The sequence below is a fragment of the Ceratotherium simum genome, chromosome 11, assembly GCF_057802395.1.
Source record: "Ceratotherium simum simum isolate JZ-2026a chromosome 11, ASM5780239v1, whole genome shotgun sequence".
Lineage (NCBI taxonomy): Eukaryota > Metazoa > Chordata > Mammalia > Perissodactyla > Rhinocerotidae > Ceratotherium > Ceratotherium simum.
Genome location: NC_141910.1, coordinates 66,259,085 through 66,267,000, shown reverse-complemented (window position 1 = coordinate 66,267,000; position 7,916 = coordinate 66,259,085). Strand labels below are relative to the sequence as shown.

Sequence of the window (7,916 nt, the reverse complement as noted above, 5' to 3'; positions counted from 1 at the left end):
AAATGCCGAACTGAGTCCACTCTTTGTGCAACTACAGAACCTCAGAAGAACAAGACACTAATGATTTCACTGAGGTCTCTCTGGCACACAGAAAATAGAGACAGCTACAAGAATAAGGCAGGAGGGTGTGTGTGTGTGTGTGTGTGTGTGTGTGTAAAACGTGGTAGGAATTGCCAACGCCTTTTGAGCCACAGTAAAACTCTCTCCATGTGCTACTTAAACCAGATAATCCAGTGGTGGGGGAAGAGGATGAAGAAGAGGAGGGAGAAGAAAAGAAGGGTATGAGGAGGACGGGTTGCTGAAAACCAAAGATTCCTCTTTTTTCTGGCTGGAGCTCACTTTTCTGCAAATATATCCCAGCGTGTCACATCGACCAGACATCTGAATGACTGACATCATCTTTGGCTAAGTGACTAGATGTAGTATAGTTTGACACAACTGCAGACCTACTAGGATCTGATGTAGTAGTGTATTAATTCTTGTGGCGTGTCACACATACTTGCTCTGGATGCTCTCTGTGAAGCCTTGGGTTGTGTGGCATTTTTGTATCTTCCATGGCCTCTAGGACAACACACCAGGCTCAGTAGATGATTAGTAATTTAAATTGACTTGGTGCCTGACCTGATTGTGGCAGAGAGAGATTATTTAGTGGTTAACTCAGTGGGTCCACTAGGCCCTCCCCAGAACTACATCAACCCCGTTAGGGCACTGCTGTCTCACTGTATCGACATGACAGTGTTCAGAGCAGAGATCCTTGGGTCTAATTTACAGATGAGAGCACTGAAGTACAGAGACCTCGATTACCAAGCCCCAGTGCCTCAATTTTAGCTGCACTTATGTGACATACAGTGAATATTGGTAACACATATTCACATAAATATTCCTCAGAAATCAAGCATGATTCTCTGTGTGTCCATGGACTTGGTTTACTCTGTTGTCATAACCAGTGTGCTTTTCTCAAGGCCTCTAAACATTATTCACATCTTTCTTCTAACAGCACGTAGTCCAGCTAATCAGTAATTAGGTAGAAAGTGGCAAAGATGGGGGAAAATTTTTATTCCTAATTATATCTGATTCTTCTGAGACACTCCAGCAGACAGAAATACCTTCCTTGTGTGTATGAGACTTGTATTTCTTTTTTGTTTGTTTCTTTCTTTTTAAATTTATAGCCATAACCCAGGGCCATTTTATGCAGGGCTCCTGCCAAGATACAGTTTTCCCCTGGGAATTATTTCTTTGCTTTCTCAGTCCTCACTCTAGACTTTGAATGTCTCCTCTTGAAACTTCATCTTCTGATGTCAGGGCTTCCAGGTCTTGGCCAATATCTGAGGGCAAGTTCTGAAGATTCCAGCAGTGAGTGTCAAGAATATGTTCTTTGTCCAAACAGCGGCATAGGGAACTTTCATTACAAACTCTAAAAACCTCCTGACTCTCTGAGAATTACAGACCAATTCAACAAATGCTATGTCAGGCACTGGCTGTGGGGGCTGCTGGCAGTGGGAAGTCTTTACCTTCAAAGGTAATGGTGCCTATGAGTTTCCTCTCCCTGGGCCAAGAGAAGACAAGAGGCCGAGGAGGAAATAGAGAAGATGAGGGAGATGCTCCCTTGTCCTCCCTGGAAATATATATCTTTAAAGCTCTAAATGTATCATTTTTGGCACATCATTAATTGACAACTACTCAAAAATTGCATATTATGTGTCTAAAATGTGCCAAACACACGGACAGACCAGCAAACTTAAAAATGAATTCCACGCGGTCTTGATCTGGAGGATTACATGGGAAGAAATGATGATAACGTATGTACTACTGTTTTATATGAGGTATTCATGGACTTCAAGGGAAATGCTTAGGGAGGGAAAATTATTTCTTTCTGGGGAGTTTCAAAAACTTTCACTCTGGAGGTAAGTTTTAAATGATGATGTTATTCAACTGGGATTGACAGAGCAGGGACATGAGAAGGTCATAGCTTACAGGGTTGGTGGCTCAGGAAGCTTTTCAAGCTTGAGAACCAGGAAGCCATGGGTGGTGGAGAGATTTCAGGGTTTGTGGGGCACGAGGAGGAGGAGTGGGCATCAGAAGATGAGGCTGAAGAAGAGACAGGGGTCCATAGTGCAAAGGACACCAAAAGATGCCAAGTCATGGACTCTGAGCTTCCTTCTGAAGGTTATAGGGAATCCTCAAGATAAATAAAGACAAAGCAAGAAATTCCTTTTACAACTGTGAGAGGTCACTTAGGTTGTTTGCGACATGGAGTGCCCCAAACGAACCAGTCCTTATTCCCAATTTGGGCAGGATTTGCAGGTGGCTGCTCAGACCTTCCCCACTTTGCTTTCTCCACCTCGAGACACCTGGAGATCTGGCTAATTAATATCTGCACTCCAAGAACAGCAATAACAGAGGAGACTGGGCCTTTTCAGTAGAAATGTCAGGGGCATGTATACAAGTTACCCCACCAAGTATCACACTCCACAGCAAGTCAGGTGAGTTTTCTGGGCCAGTTTCTCAGTCTTTGTCCATTCTATACTTTTGGGGAATGGGACATATCTTACAACCCATGGATAAAAATGAAGGCTTTAAAAGAGTGATATAATGATGAGCCTGTTTCCGGCCTTTCCTAGTGAATTTTATTGAGAAGAATTCTTCAGTATTGGATTCAGGATGGCAAAAATGAACCCATTATGGGGTACCTCCCTCAAAATGTACTTCCTATTCTCCATCTTGTTTTTAGAAGCTTGCAAGGCTTTCGGTTAAAATATGTCTTACCCAAAATGTAGAGTATACAACTGTTCCCACTTGTTCCCACACGTGCTCTTCTGTGGATACTTGCCTGAGGAACCTGCTGAGCCTGCTCATCAATTGGACTGAGTTTCAGGACAATTTGGTAAATGGAGAAAATCAGATCCTGCGTAGACTTTGGAACGTGAGGGAAATGGTTCTGCCACTTCCTAGCCAGCGCTGTGATCTTGGGCCAGGTGTTTCATCTCTCTGGGCCGCTCACTGGCAAACTGGGGCTGTGATACCAGACTTTCTGGTGTAAAGGGGACAGAAAGAATGGGAGGGTGTCTGGGATACCAGTTTAATAAGGAAATTAATGACGAAATGCTGTTTTCATTGCCCACGTTCTTTGGCCCTGCCTCTTTCTTTTGGCCTGGAAACATGTCATTTTTTCTGAGTTAGCCAGTAGAGATGGAACAGGGATGCATTTGAGACGAGCTCTATCAACTTTACTTCCTTTGAGAGGTTCTTATACACTGGCCTGCTCAGACTGTCTCTCAACTTCACTGGTATCTTGACATGAGAAAATGCTCAACTCTTAAGGTGGATTGGAATTACCTTCCCTGAGGCTGTGTGCCTTCTGGATTTGAATGAAGATGTTGCTCAACGAAGTTAAGAGATGCAATATGGATGTCAGCCTGGTAAAGCCAAGTGAAGGGAAGGGCAAAGGTGAAATCTGGCTTGAAAATTTAATTGGGAGGGAGCACCACCACGCCCCTGACTAAGTTGACATCGGCTACGCTTTGGTACAGAGTGGCTGAACAATCAATGGTGAGTAAATGAGATGAAATGTAATGAGAGTAATGAGTGAAAGAGAGTTGATTCTAGTTTTGAGCCTCATTACTCTACCCTGGATTGATGAATGCCTCTTAACTTGTCTTCCTGCCTCCAGTCTCTTCCCATCGAAACTGTCAGTCAGCTTTCAGTCAGGAAACAGCTACTCTGTGCTTTCCAAGTAGGAAGCGCTTTCATACAGAGAACCAGAGGCTTACAGAACCATCAGAAGGCTGAGAGAATGAGTGAAGGAGGCACACCAAAGCTTGAGTCTGTAGCAATGGAGAAGGAGCTTCCTAGGCAGCTCACTCAGCCTTGGCCTCGACTCTCCTTTCCGCACACTCACTGAATCATTGCGTCTCCTTCTCTCCCACCTTCCACATCTCTCTGAAGTGCCCCTCCCTGCCACCTGGAACCTGGAACCATAAGGAGAAAGGGGATATGGGAAATGTAGTTCCTGGCTTCTCCCCTGCAATGTAGGAGCCTTAAAAAGGGGTCATGGTGATCCCAAGGTCACAACAACCCAACCAGCACACCGCATGCATGTAGGTGGGGAACTGTAGCAACATTCTGAAGGAAACGCTTCAACAATGCAGCCTGCTGTTCAAAGTCTCCCCATTGTTTATCTTGGAAAGCACAACGGTAAGAGCTTCTCTAACGAAGATGCAATCTCACGCTCTGGTCTCACCTCCCACCACCTTCCTCTTCCATGAGTGCACACATGCCTGGCAGCCTCCTGCCCCACAGCAGTTCTGCCTGGAGGATTCACTTTGACCCAAATCTCTCCCTTTCCCCACACTAGTTTTTTGAAATACTATCTAGTTTTTAAGGAGAACTCAAATGTCACCTCAACCTTGGATTAATTACATTGTGAAGTAATAAGTAATTCTTTGATTACTCTAATCAGAAACTCTGTTCTTAAGAAGCCCAGCAGTACCTATTGTGCAAATATGTATGTAAACCCAGCCCTTCTCTAACCTTAATGGTCCGTGATTCCCTTAATGTAAACTTTTTATAGTGTCTTTCTAACCTTTCAGACTGTGGGTTAAATGATTCACAATAAAATCACTCAGTGCTTGAGTCTGAGAAATGTTTTTAGAAAGTCTGCTAAGAAAGAAATCTGCATCTCTATCTATTCAGAAAAGCACTGATGTTCAAATGAAATACCAGGCACCAAAAGAAAATCAAATAAATTAGCTAAATAGTATAAACAGATATAGATATAAATATAAATGAAAATAGTTACATTGAATTAATTTTTACTGAGCTAAGACGTATAAGATGTCCTTCATAGTGTCTTCAGTGTTGAAGTCTGTACTCTTTTATTTCGATGACCACAGCAGTATTTCTGAAGGCTTTTATAGATTCACTTCCAGCTACTACTCCCTATTTTACATATAAGATATTAGATGTCTTAATCTGAACACCTCAGAAATAGAATTCCTCTGACTTGGAGAGGGAACATATACATGCCAAAGCTTGGAGGGAACAAGCATGTCACAATTGCAATGTGACACTGACATTAGAGGAGTGCTTGCTCCCCAAATCCGCACAGCCTGTAGGAACCGTATGTGCTGATGTTTCACTGGGTGCCACTCCTACACCGAGACCAGCTGGGCAGGTCTGCAGAGCCAACAGGCATGAGCATCCCCGAGAGGTGCATCAAATGGGCGTCTCCGTGGACTTGATTCACAGCAATAACTTGGCTGTGGAGCAAAAATGGAACTTTATAGTCTCCTGACTGCTTTTGTGTAAATCAAGCTAGTGTAAAATTATATTTTTAAAACATGTAAAAATAAAAAGTAGGAAAGTGCTGAGCAAAATGTCTTTGGGAATCCATCAGATGCAAACTGCTTGAAGAAGCTGGTTGATTCAAACCCTGCATCCATTTCACTGGATTACTGAGAGGATCGAATCCAATTGTTCTGAACATTCTCTGAACTAGTGGATGAGACTTCAAAATATATACATATATCTACAAAATCTATACATATTCTGTAAGGCACATATTCTATAATATCCTTCCACACAGAAGAATTAATTTTACGTAAAATCATCCATCTGAGTCTGCTTATTCTCTTAAACTAGGACCAGAGAGGGAAATACCAAATTAATAGAATATCCATCATGAGACCCCAGGTCTCCTGCCTTCCACCTCAAGGCTACTTATATAAGGTCAAATATTTTTTTATCATATATGGAGGAGGGCAGGCCCGGCAGCTCAGTATATCCATGCGAAGTGCAACGTGTGATAGAATCTAGTGTCCTCATTGAGCATACGTGGCTACTTTCATGTTGGGGTCCTCTGGGGCAATCTTAAACTCTCTGAGGCTCAATGTCCTCATCAAGGCAGGTCTAGCCTCGCAGGGTCATTGTGGGAATCAAGGGATAAACTCAGTGAAGATGCTACCTAAGCTGGGAAAGTGCTCTGCAAACATTTGTTATAACATTCTAAGATTTGATGATGTCTTGTTTATACTTCTTTTATTTTCTGATTGTGGTAACTGATCCCCCCTCCTCTTACTCTCCTTGTGGGACAGGCTAGACATCCACGAAGCTAAAACCCTGAGCAGTGTCTGATTCCCTTTGGAAATCACAATCACTGTCACATTGAAGCGTGAATTCTGGCTGATCTCACGGACACGCCTCTTCCTGGGAAGTTGGTAAATATCAAAAAATAACTACTAAAATAATTGCAAATAAGAGCAGATTTGTGCGTTTCCTGGCACTCTGCACAGCTCTGTGTGCATTGCTGATTCAGGAGATCATCTTGAATAGAATGGCTCTGTATTCAGAACTCTCTCTTATCTCTGGGACGATTCAAGCCCTGTAATTGAAATTCCAAGAAAATTGAAGTCATTCATCTCTTTTTATCTCTAATGTAAAAAATATAGAAATACTGTAACTTTTGCAGAAAAAGCCCCACAACTGCACAAAATTATAATAATTGACTCTGTTTGTCTTCATTTAACCAGCTGGGAAGATAGTCTGGTGGAACACAGCAATTTTCTAAATTCAGAGATAGTTAATTCTCGAGAACAGCTGTTGCCAAATCAAGTCCCAGGTTTTCTTCATTTCACAGGAGAAACCAAACTAAGAACGGGCTGTGATAACAGCCTATAAGTACCACAGGGCTTGGTCATTCCGAAATAGTAGCCCATTTGTTTTCTGAGGTGAATTGCCTTCTCAGTGTCCCCTGAAAAGGAAGTCTGAGAAGGTCTTGGGTTCACCAGGAAAGGAGATCTGAGAAAGCTGTAGAAGACAATGCTGTTAATTTTTTGGACAACATCAAGGGCTTGTCTGTGAAGAACTTCCCAAGTAGAGTCACCTTATCGTGCTGACATTATCATGTTTCAAAAAATGTTTTAAGTTTCTTGAAAACAATATTCTTAAACTTTGGGGTGTGTGTGTGTGTGTGTGTGTGTGTGTGTGTGTGTGTGTGTGTGTGTGAGTGTTGGGGGAGGGGACTCTGGAAAAATCTGTTTAAAATGCAGAGTCCTGGGCCCTTGCCTCTTATATTCTGAATCAGTAGGTCTGGGATGGAGCCTGGGAACCTGAATTTTCATCTATGCTCACCAGGCAATTCGGATGCTGGTGTCTAATGAAGGAGTGGAATGAGTCTTCCCTTGCACATTGCTTCCCCTCGCGCACTAATGCAGAGCTCTGCTGTGTGCTCTGGAACACACCAGCTTCCTCCTGTCTCAGGGAGATTGTGCTCGGTCTGCTCTTTGCCTGGAGTGCTCCCTCCCGAGATCTTCACGTGGCTGGCTCCTTCTCAACAGTCAGGTTTGGGTTCAAATGGCTCTCTCACAGAGGCTGTCCCAAATCCCCCAGCTCACTCTATTACCCTCTTTATTCCTCCTCAGGGTTGGCACCGTGTGTTCTCTTATTCCAGCAGACTGTAAACTCCAGGAGAACAGCATCTCCTCTGTCTCACTCACCCTGGTAGCCTCAATACCCACGAAGAGGACAGCCTGTCATGTATCAGGAGCCTGGTCAGTATTTGATGATGGAAACGTGAATAAATGAAACATCATCCTAAAGGCAGGAGAAAGTGAGTATCTGCAGGCCGCAGCTCCAAACATTCGTAGCTTTTGAACATTTTCTTTGTAATTATTCCTTTTGTCTTTAAAAATATTGCAGTGAGTCTTGCCTTCTATTCCATAATACAACTCTTTGTTTTAATTTAAGAATAATTCTTGAAATTACTTACTATTAAATAAAATCGACACTCCAGGAAGATGGGCCACATGAATTTTCTAAATCCCAGTATGCTGGCACACCTCCAAATGCATTAGGGAATATGAATAACTCAGCATTAGAACCACTGGGTAAGGACAGGGGCACTCTTATTGAAATAAAAC

At 42.9% G+C, this 7,916-nt stretch overlaps 1 long non-coding RNA gene across 1 annotated transcript; it reads left to right on the top strand.

Annotated features, from left to right (window-relative positions):
- Positions 1-1,100: 1,100 nt before the first annotated feature.
- Positions 1,101-7,665, top strand: LOC147916026 (uncharacterized). Its single transcript, XR_015553595.1, has 4 exons — positions 1,101-3,549; positions 3,671-4,194; positions 6,093-6,215; positions 7,419-7,665. It is a non-coding gene; the product is annotated as an uncharacterized LOC147916026 (long non-coding RNA).
- The last annotated feature ends 251 nt before the right edge of the window (positions 7,666-7,916 follow it).